Source organism: Mustela erminea, chromosome 16 (genome assembly GCF_009829155.1).
Source record: "Mustela erminea isolate mMusErm1 chromosome 16, mMusErm1.Pri, whole genome shotgun sequence".
Taxonomy (NCBI): Eukaryota; Metazoa; Chordata; class Mammalia; order Carnivora; family Mustelidae; genus Mustela; species Mustela erminea.
This window is the reverse complement of record NC_045629.1, coordinates 33325923-33346838: the sequence shown is the minus strand read 5'-3', so window position 1 is coordinate 33346838 and position 20916 is coordinate 33325923. Positions and strand designations below refer to the sequence as shown.

The 20916-nt window shown below is 33.4% G+C and overlaps 1 pseudogene; it reads left to right on the top strand.

Annotated features, from left to right (window-relative positions):
- Positions 1-289: 289 nt before the first annotated feature.
- LOC116574940 overlaps positions 290-20916 on the top strand; it is a 195937-nt pseudogene continuing 175310 nt past the window's right edge.

The following is a 20916-nucleotide window of genomic DNA, read 5'->3' as shown; positions in this document are numbered from 1 at the left end:
AAAGCCCCAGTGAAGCAGAGGACAGTGAGGATAAAATGGGATCAGTGAAGATAAAATAGATGCCACGTCTTTTACTCTGTCAACCTTTTAAAAGAAAAAAGGAAACATTCAGCCAACAAAATCAAGTTTATTCTTGATTCTTGATTCTTGCTTCTTATAGCAGAGGAATTGCAATTTGGGATGACCGAACCATAGACAGGCCCAGAGAACAAAGATAAAGAGCATCTTTTTATAAAAGAAGGGAAGAAGTTGGCAGTAGTTATTTTGAACAAAACTTCATTGTAAGAAAATGAGGGTTCGAAGTAGTGGCAGCTTCTCATGGGCTGCAGGTAAGGACAACTTGCTTTTGCCAGAAGAGAGGAACTCTTCCTTCTTCCTGCTGGACTATGCAAGCCTCCAGGTGTGAGACATATCTGAGAGTCCTTCTCTCATGGCTCCCCAACCCCAATTTTGAATTAGGCTTCCTTAACACATTTTCACAACTCATAGCCTACAACCTCAATGATGAGTGTGCATGCAGGAGCAGGCAACTTTTGCCTCAATGCTGTGTGCCAACCTGCCCCATAACATTGTTGAAGGAGGAAATCCAGTGGAATCTGGAAGAATTCTACCTCACTGCTTCCCAGTGCCCCAAGGTGAGAAGGCAGATCAGGGTCAAAAGAATGAATTTCAGTAGCCTGGGCCTTCAGAGCAAGTAGTGCTGTCTTGCCCCTGCCTTCCAACTCTCACTCAATCTGGAACCATACAGGAAGATTTGGAGGATAGTTTAACTTAGTTAGGTTGAACCAATAAACAAAACAAAAGATTTGGACTCTTTAAAAGATACAGCATTAGGCTTAATAAATTTAGCCTAATAGAGGAAATAAGGCATTGGGTTTCAACAACTATAATATAAAATAAATGGTGATATGCCACACACTATTAGACTCTTATACCACAGTGTCATATGCCATTAAAGATCATCAGCTTCTTTCTGAGTTCTAGAGAAAGATTTTTTATAGACTGAATTTATGTATATCCCATCTTTTTCAGTGTCAACTTATGTTCTTTTTATCAACAAGCCCCTTTCTCTTATGTGTGTGCGTGTGTGAATAGCAACTACTAAAACTACAGAAGGATACGTTAGACTCTCTGAAATCTGACTGGTACAACGTTTATGAAAAAATTGCTTTAATATATATTCATAACTCCCTGATATCTGGAAGTCACTGCAAACTCATCCATAAAGGACAAGGGGAAGGACACTGACTTCACAGTGAGCCATGAATGGTAAAGTCTGCTGACTGAAAGGAATAAGGTTTTGTTTTCTCCTAATTTATTGCCAGTCAAGGCAACAATGACTTAGCCTTGAAATTAAGCTTGGGAATCAAATGCCATACTGCCAATAATTTGGATGCTTTTGGAAAGTTGGAATGTGAATTACCAGAGCTGAACTGTTCTTAATAGAAGTTAAGGATTTTTTTTTTAACTCCCCTGATATCACTACAAAATTGCTTATCTAAAACTGTAATTTAAAAATTACTCCTTTCCTAGGTTAAATTTGGTAACAAGTTTACAATTTTTAACTCAGTGGGGCACAAACACAAAAATCAATTAGTGAATTCAACGTGACTGTAATGTGCTAAACTCCACAGAAGGCAGTGTGGGTTAAATGAAAATGAGTTAGGCATGACCCTAGGCCCAAATATTTAAGCTTAGTAAAGAAAATAAACCATGAGTTGCAGGAATTGTATATAAAGGAGACCATGATATGTTGCAAGACTTAAAATCTTACATCCAAGCTGTCATGTGACTTTAAACATATTAACTTCATTCAGTTCTGAAGAGAAGAGTTGTTAGAGGTTGAATTTGTTAAACTCTTTAAGATGTTGATTTGTGGTCATTTTATCAAATAAAAAGAAAGTACATAGATCAAATAAAAATAGACTGAGTCTGAATAGTGACTTTAAAAACTGGCATATTAAAGGATATGTAAGTAAATTTAACAATTCATTTGTTGAAAACTTTTGGCTAAATAACCTGGATAAGTTTTATTTTATTTTTTGGTCATCAAAGGAATTCAAGCCTGATAGTGGAATAACCAATTAATAATGAGATGATCATCGATATCTCTTATGTGGTGGCTGTCAATATTTTAATACAGTGTTTTTTTACTTTGTCAGATTCCATATATTTAGACTAATTACAAGGAGGATTGTTCTGTATATTTAACATATTACATAACACTGAAGTCTTTCTTCTACCTCCAAATTAACTTAGTTTTCAACCACTGATATTATTTTGTAATTACTTATGTACCTTAAAAGACATGAACAGATGAATCTCTCATCTTTAGAGAATGTATGTGTTACTCTTTTAGCAACTAAATTATGTAAATCTGTTGGGTGCTTGGGTAGCTTAGTCAGTTAAGCATCTGACTTGCTCAGGTCATGATCTCAGTGTCTTGGGATCAAGTCCCATATTGGGCTCCATACTCAGTGGGGAGTCTGTTCCTCCTCTTCCTTTCTCTCTCTCAAATAAATAAATAAAATCTTTTAAAAATTAAAATAATTTATGTAAATCTGTGATCAAGTTATACTTTTAATTGTTCTTTTCATTTTTCACTTTACTTCAGCTTACCTGTCTAAAATAAAAAGAATTACATACTATCATTTTTATAAGATGAACAGAAAAATTTATAAGCTACTGCAAAGAATTAAGGGGCAAACTATATTTTTGGGAACAGAGGTATCTCTTTGGAAGACTCTCAGGAGATTTAGAATAAATTGTTACTTTAATAATAAAAGAGCAATGAAAATAGCAACTAAGAAAACAATCTGGATCACATTTTAAAAACCAAATTTTAAGAAAAAAATATCAAAACATAATTCTATATACTAAATGTTTTCCAGAGATTTGATTAAAATATAATGGATAATAAATATTATGTTACATCTGAAATTAAAAATATATATAAAAATATCTTAATAGATTTTAAATTCTACATAATTTTTATATTATTTTATTTACAAATATATATAGGCATCAGTAACACTTATTTTTGCAGAGAAAAACATTCTGTAACTTACTACTGCTTTTTGCTTATGATTTTAATTATGATTTTTAAACATGAAATAAAATATTTATTCAAAATGCTCAAAAATGCTCATTTTTATAAGTCTTACCTTCCATTTAATTTTTTTAAGTAATTCCTATACTCAATATTGAGCTTCAGCTCATAACCCCAAGATCACAAGTTCCAAGCTCTACTGACTTAGCCAGAGAGGTGACCCATGTAAGTGTTTATGTGTACATATGTTTGTAATGTCCCATAATGTGTCAATTGAATGTCAATGATTATTAGTGCCACTATAATTACCATCAATATCATTATATTACTTTGTTCTAAATAAAGGGAAATGCATTATTTGAAAGGTTGGAGCCTAAAGACAGATTTCATTAGAGAGAGATGACTTCTGAATATTATCACAGCTCTATTTGCATTCATTTTCTGTAGGTTTCAAAATGTTGCTACTGGAGAGTAATAAAAGGGAACTGTTTAATATTGTTTGGTTTTTGCATTGTTCCTAGGAAGACATGGGCTTAAATTCTGCATCTGCCACCTCTTAATGTGCAAGGTTGGGAAGATTTTATAAACTAAAGTTACTAAGTTACTCAGTGTTGTAGTTTTCAAAGTACAGGTCTTTTACCTCTTTGGTTAGGTTTATTTCTAGTGATCTCGGGTTTCTGGTGCTTGATAAATGGGATTGATTCCTTAATTTCTCTTTCTGCTGCTTTATTATTGGTGTATAGAAATGCAACAGATTTCCATATGTTGATTGTTTATTCTGTGATTTTTCTGTATGTAAGTATATTTATACTTGTTTATAAGTTCTAGCTGTTTTTTGGTGGTGTCTCTGGGGTTTTCCGTATAGAATATCAGGTCATGGGCAAATACTGAAAGTTTGATTTCTTCCTTGTCTTTTTAGATGCCTTTTATTTCTTTTTATTGTCTGATTTCTGAGACGAGGACTTCCAGTACTATGTTAAATAACAGTGGTGATAATGGACATCCAGTCTAGTTCCTGACCGAAGAAGAAAAGCTCTAAGTTTTTTCCCCGTTGAGGATGATATTAGCTGTAGGTTTTTCATATGTCCTTTATTTGTTGAGGTATGTTCCTGTCATTGCTACTTTGTTGAGAGTTTTTATCATGAATGGATGTTGTACTTTGTGAAATGCCATTTCTGTACCTTTTGAGAGGATCATATAGCTCTCATCCTTTCTTTTATTAATGTGGTATATATCATGTTGGTTGATTTGCAAATATTGAACCACCCTTGCAGCCCACAAATAAATCCCACTTAAAGATGGTGAATAATACCTTTAATATACTTTTGGATTTGATTTGCTAGTATTTTGTTGAGATTTTTTGCATTCAGCAGGGATATTGACCTGTAGTTCTCTTTTCTAATGGAGTCTTTGTCTGATTTTGGAATCAGGGTGATGATGGTCTCATAGAATGATCTTGGAAGTTTTCCTTCCATGTCTAATTTTTGGAATAGTTTGAGAAGAATAGATTAACTCTTCTTTGAATGTTTAGTAGAATTCCCTTTGGAAACCACCTGGCTCTGGACTTTTGTTTGTTGGGAGATTTTTAATTACTGATTCAATTTCTTTGCTGCCTGTAAGTCTGTTCAAGTTTTCTATTTCTTCCTGTTTCAGTTTTGGTAGTTACATGTTTCTAGAAATTCATTCATTTCTTCCAGATTGTTCAATTTATCGGCATTAATTTTTCATAAAATTTTCTTAAAATTGTTTGTATTTCTGTGATGTTGATTGTTACTTCTCCTCTCTCATACGTTCTTTTATTTATTTGTGTCCTTTCTCTGTTCTTTTTTTCTCAGCAGGTAGAGGTTTATCAATTCTGTTAATTTTATCAAAGAACCAGCTCCCGGTTTCATTAATCTGTTTTGCCTTTAGGTATAAGGTTAGGGTTCTTATTTTAAATTCTCCTTGCTTCTTGAGTTAGGCATGTACTGCTATATATTTTCCCCTTTGGATCTCTTTTGCTGTATATGTTTTGAACCACTATGTTTTCATTTTCATTGATTTCTATTTATTTTTTAACTTCTTTGATTTCCTGAATGACCCATTCATTGTTTAGTAGCATGTTGCTTAACCTCCATGTATTTGTGGTCTTTATAATTTTTTATTTGCCACTGACTTCTAGGTTCATAGTGTTGTGCTTAGCAACAGTGCATGGTATAATTACAATCTCTTTGTATTTGTTGAGGCCTGATTTGTGACCTAGTATGTGATCTATTCTGGAGACTGTCCCATGGTGCATTTGAAAAGAATGTGTATTCTGCTTTTTTGGGATGGAATATTCTAAATATATATAAGTACATCCGGTCCAGAGTGTGATTCAGAGTCATTGTTTCCTTGTTGATTTTCTATTTAGATGATCTGTCCACTGATATAAATGAGGTGTTAAAATCCCCTACCATTATTGGATTATTAACAGTGAGTTACTTTATGTTTTTTATTAACTATTTTATGTATTTGAATGTCCCCATTTGGGTAACTAAACATTTATAGTTGACAGGTCTTCTTGTTAGATTGTCCCCTGAAAGATTATATCATGTCCTTCTTCTCTTTTTAGAGTGTTTGTTTTGCTGTCTAATTTGTTCCGTATTAAGTGCTGCTACTCCAGCTTTCTTTTGACATTCATTTAAGTGTTAAATGTTTCTTTACCTTGTCACATTTTGGAGGGAAATGTTAAACAGGTGATGGGGATTCAGAGGGGCACTTATTGTGATGAGCACCAGGTGTTTTATAGAAGTGTTGAATAATTAAATTCTTTACCTGAAAATAATATTATACTGTATGTTAACCAAGCGGAATTTAAATAAAAACTTGAGAAACTCCCATGTTGCATGTGAACCATGAGAGACTATGGACTCTGAAAAACAATCTGAGGGTTTTGAAGGGACGGGGGGTGGGAGGTTGGGGTACCAGGTGGTGGGTATTATAGAGGGCACGGATTGCATGGAGCACGGGGTGTGGTGCAAACATAATGAATACTGTTATGCTGGAAATAAAAAAAAAATAAAAAATAAATTAAATATTAAAAAAAAAAAACTTGAGAAACTTAAAAAAAAAAAAAAAGTCTTTCCACCCTCTCACTTTCAATCTGTAGGTGTCTTTAGGTCTAAAATGAGTCTCTTGTAGGTTGCATACCAATTGGTCTTGTTTTTTAATCTACCCTGACATCCTATGTCTTTTGGTTGGAGCATTTAGTCCATTTACATTCAGAGTAATTATTGACACATAAGTATTTATTGCCACTTGTTTTGTCATTGTTTTTGGAGATTTTCTCTGTTCCTTCCTAGTCTTTGTTGGTTTGGTCTTTCTTTCCCACTCAAATATTCCCTTTAATACTTCTTATAGGACTGGTGGTCCTACAATTACTTGGTGGTCACAATTACTTTAATTTTTGTTTGTCTGGGAAACTCTTTATTTCTCCTCTTATTCTGAATGATAGCATTGCTGAATAGAGTAGTCTTGGCTGCAGACCTTTCCCATTCAGCACATTGAATAGATCATGCCACTCCCTTCTGGCCTGCCAAGTTTCTATTGAGAAATCTCTAACCTTATGAGTTTCCCCCATATAGGTTTTTAAGGACTTCTTCTTTTGTATTTTTACTTTTAAGATTTTTTTTCCTCTATTGCTGTTTTTTGCAAATTAATTATAACGTTTGGTGTTGGCTTGCTAGTATTGATTTTGATGGGAATTCTGTGCCTTTTGGCTCTGGATGTCTGTTTCCTTCCCCAGATTATGGAAGTTTTCTGCTATAATTTTCTCAAATAAATCTACTGCCCTCCTTTCTCTCTCTTCTTCTGGGATTCCTATGATATGAAAGTTATTATACTTGATGGAGTGACTGAGTTCCCTAAGTCTATTTCACCATCTAAGGTTTTTCATAATTTATTTATTATTTCTCCTACAAATATGATTTTCTTTATTTGGGTCCTGTCTCTTTTCTTTTCTTTTTGATAAGTCTGGCTAGGGGTTTATCAGTTTTATTAATTCCTTCAAAGAGTCAGTTCCTGGTTTTACCAATCTATTCTACTAGGGTTTTTAATTTGTTTGTATATCATTCATTTCTGCTCTGATATTTCTTATTTACCTTCCTTTGCTGGCTTTTGGCTTCATTTCTTACTCTTTGTCTAGCTCCTTTAGGTGTAAGTTTAGGTTGTTTGAGATTTTTCTTACTTTTCGAGGTAGGACTGTATTGCTATATACATCTTTCTTATGACTGCATTTGCTGCATCCCAAAGGTCTTGGACCATCATCCATTTTCATTCATTTCCAGGTACTTATTATTTTCCTCTTTGATATCCTGGTTGACCCATTTATTGTTTAGTAACATGTTGTTTAACCTCCATGAATTTGTGATCTTGCCCAATTTCTTCCTATGGTTGACTTCTGATTTCATAGCTTTATGATCACAAAACAATTCTTAATTCATATGCAATAAAAAAATTTAAAAAAAAAAAAAAAAGAAAAGATGCATGATATGATCTCAATCTTTTTGTACTTCAGAGGCCTGATCTAGTATATGATCTGTTCTGGAGAATGTCCATGTTCAAGATTTTTAAAATCTGAATGGTAATTAAATTGATTCAAGATATCCACAATGTGAAAAGAAAAAGACTTTGGGGTAGTAATTTGTTAAGTGTATATAAAATATATAAAAAAATTAAATTTCTTTAAAAAATAGTCCTGAATCATATAAAATGAAAAACTGTGTGGTAGATGTTTTCCCCCAGTTTTTGCCACTCAATATTGCTCTGTGATGAAGGCATCTTCTCTTACCACATGAGTTTTGGCATGAATAAAATAAAATTAAAGCAGATAAAGCATAAAAATTTAGATGTTTATGTAGAAAATTAGAGATCTTAAAAAACTGAGTATGAGTGGCTCAGAAGACTGTTAAAGTGCTATTTTCAAGTATTCAAGGAGAATATTTATGTAAAAGATCTAAGGAACAAATAAATTTAGCCTTAGGTGAGTAAAGATAAAAGTTACCACTCTTGTTCAACATAATATTAGAAGTCCTAGCAACAGCAATCAGACAACAAAGAGAAATAAAAGGTATCCAAATTGGCAATGAAGAAGTCAAACTCTCTCTCTTCGCAGATGACATGATTCTTTATATGGAAAACCCAAAAGAATCCACCCCCAAACTACTAGAGCTCATACAGCAATTCAGTAACATGGCAGGATACAAAGTCAATGTACAGAAATCAGTGGCTTTCTTATACACTAACAATGAAAATATAGAAAGGGAAATTAGAGAATCGATTCCATTTACTATTGCACCAAGAACCATAAGATACCTAGGAATAAACCTAACCAAAGAGGTAAAGGATCTGTACTCGATGAACTACAGAACACTCATGAAAGAAATTGAAGAAGACACAAAAAGATGGAAAACCATTCCATGTTCTTGGATCAGAAGAGTAAACATTGTTAAAATGTCTATACTGCTTAGAGCAATCTATACTTTTCATGCCATTCTGATCAAAATTCCACCAGTATTTTTCAAAGAGCTGAAGCAAATAATCCAAAAATTTGTATGGAATCAGAAGAGACCCCAAATTGCTAAGGAAATTTTGAAAAAGAAAAACTAAACTGGCAGCATCTTGTTACCTGATTTCAAGCTTTACTACAAAGCTGTGATCACCAAGACAACATGGTACTGGCATAAAAACAGACACACAGACCAGTAGAACAGATTAGAGAGTCCAGATATGGACCCTCAACTCTATGGTCAAATAATTTTCGACAAAGCAGGAAAAAATACACAGTGGAAAAAAGACAGTCTCTTCAATAAATGGTGCTGGGAAAATTGGATAGCTATAAGTAGAAGAATGAAACTCTACCATTCTCTTACACGGTACTCAAAACAGATAAAAGACCTCAATGTAAGACAGAAATCCACCAGAATCCTAGAGGAGAAAATAGCCAGTAACCTCTTCGATATCAGCCACAGCAACTTCTTTCAAGATATGTCTCCAAAGGCAAAGGAAACAAAAGCGAAAATGAACTTTTGGGACTTCATCAAGATCAAAAGCTTCTGCTTAGCAAAGGAAACAGTCAACAAAACATAGAGGCAACCCATGGAATGGGAGTAGATATTTGTAAATGACAGTACAGGCAAAAGGTTGATATCCAGGATCTATAAAGAACTCCTCAAACTCAACACACACAAAACAAATAATCATATCAAAAGATGGGCAGAAGATATGAACAGACACTTCTCCAATGAAGACATACAAATGGCTATCAGACACATGAAAAAATGTTCATCATCACGAGCCATTAGGGAGATTCAAATTAAAACCACATTGAGGTACCACCTTACACCAGTTAGAATGGCCAAAATTAGCAAGAGAGGAAACAACTGGAGAGGATGTGGAGAAAGGGGAACCCTCTTACACTGTTGGTGGGAATGTAAGTTGGTGCAGCCACTTTGGAGAACAGTGTGGAGATTCCTCAAGAAATTAAAAATAGAGCTTCCCTATGATCCTGCAATTGCACTACTGGGTATTTACCCCAAAGATACAGATGTAGTGAAAAGAAGGGCCATCTGTACCCCAATGTTTATAGCGGCAATGGCCACGGTTGCCAAACTGTGGAAAGAACCAAGAGGCCCTTCAACGGACAAATGGATAAGGAAAATGTGGTCCATATACACAATGGAGTATTATGCCTCCATCAGAAAGGATGAATACCTGGGGCGCCTGGGTGGCTCAGTGGGTTATAGCCTCTGCCTTCGGTTCAGGTCATGATCTCAGGGTCCTGGGGTTGAGCCCCACATCGGGCTCTCTGCTCGGCGAGGAGCCTGCTTCCTCCTCTCTCTGCCTGCCTCTCTGCCTACTTGTGATCTCTATCTGTCAAATAAATAAATAAAAATAAAATCTTTAAAAAAAAAAAAAGAAAGGATGAATACCCAACTTTTGTGGCAACATGGACGGGACTGGAAGAGATTATGCTGAGTGAAATAAGTCAAGCAGAGAGAGTCAATTATCATATGGTTTCACTTATTTGTGGAGCATAACAAATAGCATGGAGGACAAGGGGAGTTAGAGAGGAGAAGGGAGTTGAGGGAAATTGGAAGGGGAGGTGAACCATGAGAGACACCGAAAAACAACCTGAGGGTTTTGAAGGGGTGGTGGGTGGGAGGTTGGGGGAACCAGGTGGTGGGTATTGGGGAGGGGACGTATTGCATGGAGCACTGGGTGTGGTGCAAAAAACAATGAATACTGTTATGCTGAAAAGAAATTTAAAATAAGAATAATAATAATAATTCAACACATGTAAGAAAACATTCTCTTACTGAGGTATGTCAGAAAACAAGTCATACCTCGAGGTCTTGACAAATATTAAAATAATCTAAAACCTTGACTTTTATATCAAATAGCTTAACTATTCTCTTTTTAAGTAAATTTCCTTATTGACCTTAAAAAGAGTCCATATACCTTTACATACAGGAACAGTATTAATTTTTCTTTCATAAATAAAAGAAAATATTTGGGTTATTAGCAACAATATCACATATAGAAGGTAAACTTCATAGGTCTAAATTTTCTTCAAGTTTTATATGAATTAGTTGGAAAAATGAAAAATAAAAAAATAATTCTGACATGTTATTCTTTTATCTTGATTTCTGAGACAGCTGTTATAGGTTATCACTCCCCAATCAGCACCTTACCATGGATCTTCAAATCTAAAAGAAATGTTACATTCCATGAACTACGTGAAATTAAAGCCATTGATGTATAGTATTAATTATGCTGTTAACAAATAATTTACTTCATTAAATACTAGCATGTATTATAATCTTGTTTCCTTGAATTACTTCGGAAATGCTAAGTGTTATTATTGATCATAAATTAATATCTAAAAGAATTTCTAACCTGATATTATAAGAAGTGTTGATAGTTATGCTTCTTATAAGAAACCACTTTTCTGTTCTTGTGTTTTAAGAATATAGCACTTTAAAACAGATGTAATAAATCTGAAAACAAAACTGATCCTTTTCACATTATGACTTGCATGTTCAAGATTTAAGAAAAAGTTCTCAGATTAATAAAATATCTTTCCTTTAAGCACTCAAGATACTTTACAAGTACTCTCATTAATTATTATATTATCCTTGTGTGGAAGATGATGGGTATTATGATGACATTTCTTTTAAGGTAAAAAAAAAAATCCAGTTACAGGAGTTCTAAATAATGTGTTCTTCTCAGACTACAAATCAGGGTTAGAATTAAGATAAACCTCATTGACTTCCAGTTTCTTTTGTTTTGTTTCAGTCCATTTAACATTTGACACCTTGTAATTTTGATTATTGATCCATAATTTTCTGGTATAATTATTTTTAAGCAGTTTTTTATCTCTCCAAATGATCAGAAAAAAAAAACTAAATTTTAAAAAAACTTTATTTTGATATATTATTGATAAAATTTTCATTTTTTGTGAATACAGATTTAAGGGATGGATTATATACATAACAAAACTTTGATTGTAGTTTAATTTTTTTTCCAAGAAAATACATCAAAGTTACCATTCTAATATAGTGAAGTACTAATTGATACCTATAGCACTGGTCATGGGAACTATTGTTTAGTTCATTCAGTAGCTATGAATAAGGAGAGAATTTTTAATTTGTCTATTACATGAAATGAAGAAGGAATCAGTTAACAATGGCTTTGGTTTCAGGTTTTCTTGAGACAGTTATTTATACGATATTTCATACGTTAAAGGGTTTACTTTTTTAAAAGTTTAAACAAAGGTACAAATAATACTACTATTTTCTAAAGGTACTGGGTACTTACAGAGCATTCAATCCCACAATTTTTTAGATTGAAATAATGGCAAGTGTAGTGTAAGTACACTTTTTGAGTCATTTATCAGTCCAAGGCTGCACGATACTATAAAGTCCTTGACATGAAATACTATCAAGGAACTTGCACAGATATACCTATATGACAGGTAAACAAAATTCATCAGATTTTATACATATTTCTTGATCTGGCTTCTGAAGGTTCAGATTAATGTGCTGTTTATATTGATGTTTCTGAACTAAAGAATAAAAGCAAACTTTGTGCTGCTTTTAAAATACAAAACAAACAAAAAAATCACACAAAACCCTTTTACCTTTACTTTTTAAATAATTCATCAAAAATATTGATATTAATACTGAATTTTTCATGTGATCTCAAACCATTTAAATTCTGTTATACTGCATTTACTAATGTGGTCCTGCCTCTCTGCACTGTGGTTTCACTAAAATGGGGGACTACCCGGGTACTCAATGACATAGGTTACAATGTTAATTTATCAAATGCCATTAGCAAGTCCCTGAATGATTGGTTTGATAATCAAAATTACACACTAATAGTTTAACATCCTAGTTTCTAGCAAGAATATATGTTTGCTAGTAGATTTCTAATATTAGATATTCAGAACTTTTCTGCAATGCTTATTTAAAAAGCGTTTTTCTTTTTTTGCAAATTCACCATTACTATTTGTCTCTCAGACTTGTCCCAGAGAATAGGGTCAATGAATTCTAACCTTGTTTCTTAAACTTGTCTATAGTATTTTAGTAAATTAAAACTAAGATATCAGGATTATATATATGTTCTCACTAATTTAATTTCCATTGGAAAATAAAAGTTGATCATTATGATCTTGTTTAAATATATATATATAATATATATACATATATGCATATATATAAATATGTATATAAAAACATAATGTTTGGGGTGCCTGGGTGGCTCAGTGGGTTAAAGCCTCTGCCTTCAGCTCAGGTCATGATCTCAGGGTCCTGAGATTGAGCCCCACATTGGGCTCTCTGCTCAGCAGGAAGCCCACTCCCCCCCCCACCTGCCTTTCTGCCTACTTGTGATCTCTCTGTCTGTCAAATAAATAATAAATAAAATCTTTAAAAACAAACAAACAAAAAAATATATAACATTCTAGCAACCTAGTTGAGTTTCAAGAGTTTGCATTTTCTCAACTACTACTGAATTTAAGCACCATTTATACTGCCCATTTATTTAATCGGTTAGGGGTTTTTCTCATGAACATATAAGGTTCCTCATATATTATAATTATCAGTCCTTTGCCTCTTGCCTTATGATTTTTTCCATTGTCAACTCTAACTGGCCTATGTGTATAAAACTTTTGCCAGACACAAAATTCATCCATTTCCAATGTTAATGCCCAGTGTTAGAGACCACTAATCGTGCTGCCTTGCTGTGAATTATAGTCCCAGAAACAGCTTCCCAAAAGAGTTGCTGGTAAAGCAGCATTTCTCAAAATAGCCCATTAACTCCTTTCCCTTGCTGTAAACATAGTAATATTTTTAATGCAAGTTTGAGCATGATGATCCATTTTAAAATCCCTCAATAGCTTTTCATTATTATTATGATAAAAGCCCAAATCACAATTGTTCACAAATTCTGACTCAATCTGGTCCCCGGATAATGCTCCAGCTTCTCACGGAAGTCTTTTCTTTACTCTCTGGTCCACCACCTGCTCTTCTCCCTTCAGCATCTCTTTTCTCCTAACTCTCCTACTTAAGCTCCCAACATAAATACCACTTTCTCAAAGAAGACTTACAGTCCCTCTCAAAGTTGAATAAGTACTTCACAAAACTCTCTCAGAACACTCTCCCCATTAAAGACTGTCTCTCATCCCAACTGAAATGGTTTAATTATCCATCCAATATCTTATAGTGATTTTTGTTTATTTTAGACCAGAAGTATGAAGTCAGGAACATCATCTGTCTTGTGCATTTTTGAACCTCTTTTTCTAGCATGAAGTTTAGTATATGGTCACTATTTAATGGAATAAATAAAGGGATATTCAATGTTATGCAACAGAAGGCCAAATCAGATTAAGGAGTTTTCTCTATTGCAGGACTGTTGAAAATACTCAAACTTGCATTTTGGCTTTCAAAGGGAAGGGTTATAGTATAAGCCTATATTTCTTTGACTGCAATTCCAAAAGCCAAAAATGAAATCAAAACTGCTTTACCGTAACTGACTTGGTAGTAAGATCTGGCCTTAACTAGAGTGAGGTGATCCACTGACTTTATTTGTCTCACATTTAGTGTGGATACCCATAAACAGGTAAAGGGAACTGTCTCATATAGTATAAGAACTGTATTCCCTTTCAAAATTCAAAGAAAATATATCTTAATTTTAACTAACTCATTTCTCCCCTGAAAGTTTTAGTTAAGGTATTTTGGATCTGTACATAGAATTGTATAACCTTCACATTAAATCATTTTTTCCCCCAACCATTCATCTTAGAATTTCAAGAAGTGCTCCAGGAAATAAATTTTAGGGATACTAAAAAAACTGAAGGATAATGTGTAGGGATGGGAGAAAGGTGGGCAGGACTGAAACGGGACCGGATTCCTTCAACTGCAACTCCTGAATCAGGGAGATGGGTAGAATTAACCTTTTCACACTAGGTGGGCTGACATTCTCTCTCTGTGCTTTGATGATGGAGATCCTTTTGTTTTTATTCTTTGTGATTTCTGGCAGGCTGTTCGTCAATAACACCTCTTTCTTGTATTATACTACATTTACTTTACTTGAAATATTGTCATGAGTATTTCAAAGGGAAAATGTAGAAAATGAATCAGGAACAGCTAGGTTTCACCATCTATATTCAGAATCTATTTAATATAATAAGCTGATTTTCTGGTATTTAGGCTTTGATAGTCATTGTTAATATAATCTAACATGAATAACAGATACCTTATCAATAAGGTTATCTTTCCTTTACAAATATCTTCTCTGTCCCAACTTTTTGATAGATACACTGAATTCTGTGTTTCTTTATTTTTTCTGACAAAAATATATAGCAGGTATTATCTCCATGTTTACAGATATGGAAATTTAAAGTCAGACTGACTGACTTTCCTAAGGTTGTATTTATTACATGGAGATTCAGCTGGAACAGAGAATATTGTGACTTCAAAACCTATCTCACCTAAAAGCACAATGATTTTTCCTCTCTGTTGAATATAAAGATTAAAAGATTACTAAGATATTAGAAAATACAAGTGAAACTAGTTTCAAGATCTGTTAACAAGTGGCAAAAATTCACCTATATAAAACAATTTCATAAAGTCAATATTTAAGCCATATAATATGCCCTAAATCACCTATTATCATATCCCATAGTAGAGTAACAGCTCAGTGACCAAGTTATCTAATTTAAGACACAACAGTATAAAATAAAACAATCTATAGGTTTTGCTATAGAGTATGGGCTCTAGAGTCAGTCAGACTACATGGATTTGAGTCCTATATCTGTTATTTACCACATTTGCAAATCGGTGAAATTAATGCTCTCTTACCTGTAAACTGGGGGTAATAACTATCCCTACATCATAGGATTGTTTTTAAGATTAAATGAAACAACAAGGAAAATGCTTAAACCAGGACTAACACCTAAAATTATTAGGTGCATTGTTAGCTTTGGTGAATTTGGCTAGTCACTTAAGGCATATGCAAAATAAACAGAGTATCCATGACTATTTATTAAAGTAATACTGTTTTATCTAATCTGAATCCCTCTAATGTAAATCCAAAAGTAGTAATATCATGAAGATTTATTTGTGACAATTATTTGCTATAATTATTGTATACTGAATATTTTTGTCAATAAAACATCCTTACATTTTAAATGTCCACTAACCAAGGATTAATATGCATACACAGGTAAAAAAAAATGTATCCAGATATAAAAAAAATTCACTTGATTTAATAAAAGAAGAAATGTACACATCTGATTTAGCAACCTTTATATTCATGAAAAAAAGCATTTGTCTATGCTTAAGTTGCAATTATGTTAAGTCATATGTTAACACTAGATTCAAATACCTTCAGTTAAGTGGAAAATACTAAAAGCAACATGAACATTGAACTGAACATCATGCAATGTTTGCATATGATTTGAAATAAGCTTATTAAAAGTTTCTTATGTTTATTGAACATTCTGTCAACAGTGGCATGATTCAAACAAACTCTGATGCATACTTAAATTTAGATGAAGCTCATTATTCTGCTAGTTAACAAAGACCTGCAAGTTCTTTGAAATTTGCCTTGTTCAGAAAATTATGCTATTCATCATCAACATCATTATATTGAAGGATCACTGGGAGTAAGTGATGGTACTAAATGCTACTAGACTTCCAGGGTATAGTTTAAAAGGGGGCTCTGCCCTTGAAATGACTGAATTTCATTATCTTTTTCATTAAATTTAAGATTATTGTCCATAGTAAAGGGAAAAAATGTTAGATCACAATACAATTTTAGGTTATTTTAATTCTTCACAAAGAAATCTTGGCCTTATTATCATAATTAATTTCAAATGTATTTTTCAAAAAGTATTTTCTTAGATTAGGACATAAATTGAATAAACTCATGATTACCTCAGACAAATCAATCCATCTCTCTGACCTCACTTTCAGTTACCTCATCTTACATAAAAATTTGCTTATTTCCTTCCATTTCCTCTTTTATTTTTTATTCACTCTTTCCCTCATTTATAAGTATCTGAGTAGTTCTAAGCTGTGAAAAACTGTTCTAGAATTCTAGGATACCTGACAGAAAAAAAGATACCTGATGTTTTCATCCTACTGGGAATAATAATAATATCTAATTAATATTAGTTTAATACAAAGCAAATAAGGTGTAAGTATGGAGGATAACCTATCTCTGCCCCCAACCCCAGTAATTTTCTTTCTTGGTTTTCTGTTAGTTTTCTTCATAAAGATTTTTAAAATTGTAATTAGATCTAGTTCTTTACTTACTGGAGCCAAGGAACTGTCTTTTAGCTCCACATTTTTAGTTGGCACTTGAATAAATAATAAACGATGCAGAGTAGGCATTCAATTCTAGGACAGAAAATAGGATTCTGTCCAAACAAGTACACATGCAGGAATGATATATTTTCACCTATCAAACCAGCATACTCTCTATGTAATTTTTGATGGAGTCTAAAACAAAAGTTACAGATGAATTCCAAAGTTTGATTTATGCTATACCATTAATGGCTCAGTCTTCGTTTTGTTAATAGATGGTATTTTACATCAGACAAAAAATTTAGTAAGAATGTGTTTCTTCTTATTATGGTATAGAATATTTGAGCAGCAGTCTTGTCTGCAGTTTGGAATTCAGCACTGAGTAGGTAAAATATCCTATTGCAGATAAACTGATATATTTATTGATATAATTTAATTGTGATTATCTGAAAGATTAATATGGTGTCAACTTATTAGGAATTTTACTATTATGTGAGCTTTAGCACTACCATTGTTACTTACCCTTTTAAAAAGAGAAGCACATACTACACTAATAAGCAAAATTTTATTAAAATACTGAGTCAGAAAATATTAAAGAGTTTTATAGCACCAATTTTTGGTTTCATTGGTTTTCTTTTTAGCTACTCTATTCTGTACCTCACTTGGTGTTATTTATACTCTATTCTTGTCTAATCTTCATATTTATTTTCTAGCTTTGGGTTTAGTTTGGTTTTCTTTTTGTAGTTCCTTGAGATAGATTATTGATTAGACATTTTTAAAATATAGACATAGATGGCTATAAATTTCTTTGAACACACCTTTGCTCCATGCTATAAGTGTTGGTAAGTTATGTGTTCATTTGCATTCATTTCTAAGTATTTTCCATTTTCACTTGTGATCTCATTGATGCACCACTTAGCATTTAAGAATATACTGTATATTTTCCACATATTTGAAAATTTTCCAGTTTTCTTTCTGTTTTCATTTCTGTTTTCATTTCTAACATCATCCTGTTGTGGCTGGAGAAGATATTTTGAATTATGTTTATCTTTTTAAAATCCATTGAGACTTGTTCTGTGTAAAATATAATCTATTCTGGAGAATGTCTCGTGCACTTGAGAAAAATGTGTATTCAGCTGTCATTAGGTAGAGGGTTCTGTATAAGTCCGTTAGGTGTAGTTGCTTTATGGTGTTGATCACATCCTCTATTTTCAACTGATGCTCTGTCTAGACATTCTATCCATTACTGAAAGTGGTATATTAAAGTCTCAATTCTTATTGTGGAACTATTTCTCCTTTTAAATTCTGTCAATGTTTACTTCATATACTTTGGGATTCTGTTGTTCATGCATATATGTTTTTAATTATTAGACTGTTGAATAAATTGACCCTTTTATCAATATATAACTTTTTTTAATCTCTTATAACAGTATGGCCACCTCAACTCTCCTTTTGTTACTATTTGCAAGGAATATCTTTTTCTTCCTTTCATTTTCAAGCTATTAGCCTTTTTTGTAGTAAATCTTAATCCACTTCTCATTATATAAATATAGATCTATTACTTTGTGGTTTTTATTGTATTTAACAACCTAAATTCATAACAATCTAGTTCAATTTGATACCATTTTAACTTTAATAGCATACAAAAATGCTGCTTCCATATGGTTCCACCATACCTCACTTTACGCTTTTATTGTACAAACATATCTGAATACAACTTTGTGGCCAAGAGTACATATTTATAATTATTTTTATTCCTTTTTCTTTTCAATCTGAGAAGTAATTAAAAGTGAAGTTATAAACCAAAAAGATAATAATACTGGGATTTGTATTTGCCCATTTATTTACCTTTACCAGAGTTCCTGTAGTTACTAACTTGTGTCTAGTGTCTTACCATTTCAACCAAAAGGATTCTGTTTAGCATTTCACTTAGAGCAGATCTAGTGACAATTAACTCCTTCAGCTTTTATTATCTCAAAAAGTCTTAATCTCTTCCTCATATTTGAAGGACAGCTTTATAAGTTAGAGGATCCTGGGTTAATAGGTTTTTGCTGTTTTCTTTCAGCACTTTCAGTATGTTACACACTATCTTCTGGTTTCCATAGTCTGATGAGAAATCAGCTGTTAATCTTTTTGACATTCCCTTAATACATGATGAGTCACTTCTCTCTTGCTTTCATGATTGAAGGCTGTAGTAGTCCATTTATTTCAGGACTCTCAACATTATTTTTTGTAAAGACTATATTTTACTATGTATGGACACTGAAGTCCCTATTTCTTAACTTTTGTTCAGCTAGTGTTTTGCCAGAAATTTCCTTGAACAACAGTAACTAAAAATAACAAAACAGACAAATAAACATATAACAGTTCATCCAGCTTTTGCAGACTGGTTGAGTACCCAGGTACTCCTTCAACACGTAGTCAGGCTTATACTAAGCTTAGGAATCGGATCGAGATGAAATATTTAATCTTCTCAAGTACTTTTTTGAGAATGCCTCTTGCACTGAGCAGATGCATGAACTTCCAAATTCTACCATATACAACAATGCTTTCAATGTCCTAATTCCCCAAAGAAATTCTTCCCAGCTTTTTGCTCCTGTGCCTCAGACAATCAAAACATACTGCAATCTTTTGTCCCAGGCATCTGTGAATTGTCACTCCAGTTGCAAGGTAGCCAAGTGATTCTCACCACTTTTCTGGCCTGAGGTCTGAGTTGGAGGAAGCAGAGACAAGTGCCTTGTGTTAGTCCTTTTGATAGGTTAGGACAAACACCTATAATAAGTTGTGGAAAGCATGTGCTCTGCTTCTTCTGGAACCAGGGAAGAAGGCCCCACACTGAGAAAGCAGACTTCTCTCTTGAAGACTGGAGGGAGTGGGGCAAAGCCAAGTAAAAACACCACAAAGCTTTTTTACTATTCTGAAGTTGCTTTTTTTCTTAATTCATCATTCACCTGGTCGGTCCACACTTTTGACTGTTTCCCAGAGTTCTGACAAAGGCGGCCTGAACCATTTTTCCTTACCTTCCAATGTTTCTGTGAAGGTGATGAGAGTTTAAAGCTGCCTACTCCACCATTATACTTCAAGAAGAAAAGCTGAGCAGGAAAAGAACATGGGAGACTATACTATCAGGGGGCAGCCCTAGTCAGAAGGCACAGTGACAATTAGCACACCTGACGTGCTCAAATGTGTTAAGACCAAATTATGGGCATAGTGTACTTTAAAACAACATAATGGATTTTAGGGGAGAATAAATGAATATTATTTCTGTGTTCTGTTTGTCCATTACTCTGAGTAAATTAAGCCTGGTGTAAATTATGTCCTAGTGATACAAACTTTATTTTGAATATGTTGATGGGCTAAACACTATTCTATGAATTATTTAACCAAATAATTTGACTGATATATTCTGTTTCCCTCTCAGATTCACCCTGCATTCGGGTCTCCAACGATTAACTTGTATAAATTACATCAAAGAATACCTATGTGCCCAGGCTCCTGGTTAGATTTAGTCAATAGGGAAATCCTTCTAAAGACCTATGGGAGCAGATACTAGAAAAATTATTCCCTTGCTCCCCTATTTAAGTTTGGCAATGTCCCTTAACCAAATGAAACTTTGCTTTCCAAGTTAGCCCTCTCTACTGCCTTTTGAAGTTTCAGAAATGCTCTCTCCCCAAGCTCATCAAAAAGGGCAAGGGCGGGTAACAACCACTCGTATTAGCCTGGGAGCCCTGGCCTTCTCATGTACCTTTCTCATATCCTGCCTACTTTATATTTAGTCCCTTTATCAAACTCTCCTTCAACTACCCTAATTTTAACTTGCTGTCTGTTTCCAGCTGAGATTAGTATGACTGATAAGCAAACTGAGTACAAGTCTTTGAAACTTAATATTTTAATTATCCATAAAGATAGCTCCAAGAATAAAAACATCAAAAAGATAAATACCCAGCCTTCCTTTTAGGGGAAACTTATAAAGTTGTTTAGTAACAAAATGATAAAACACATTCTAAACCTCATCATGACTTTACATCCTATATC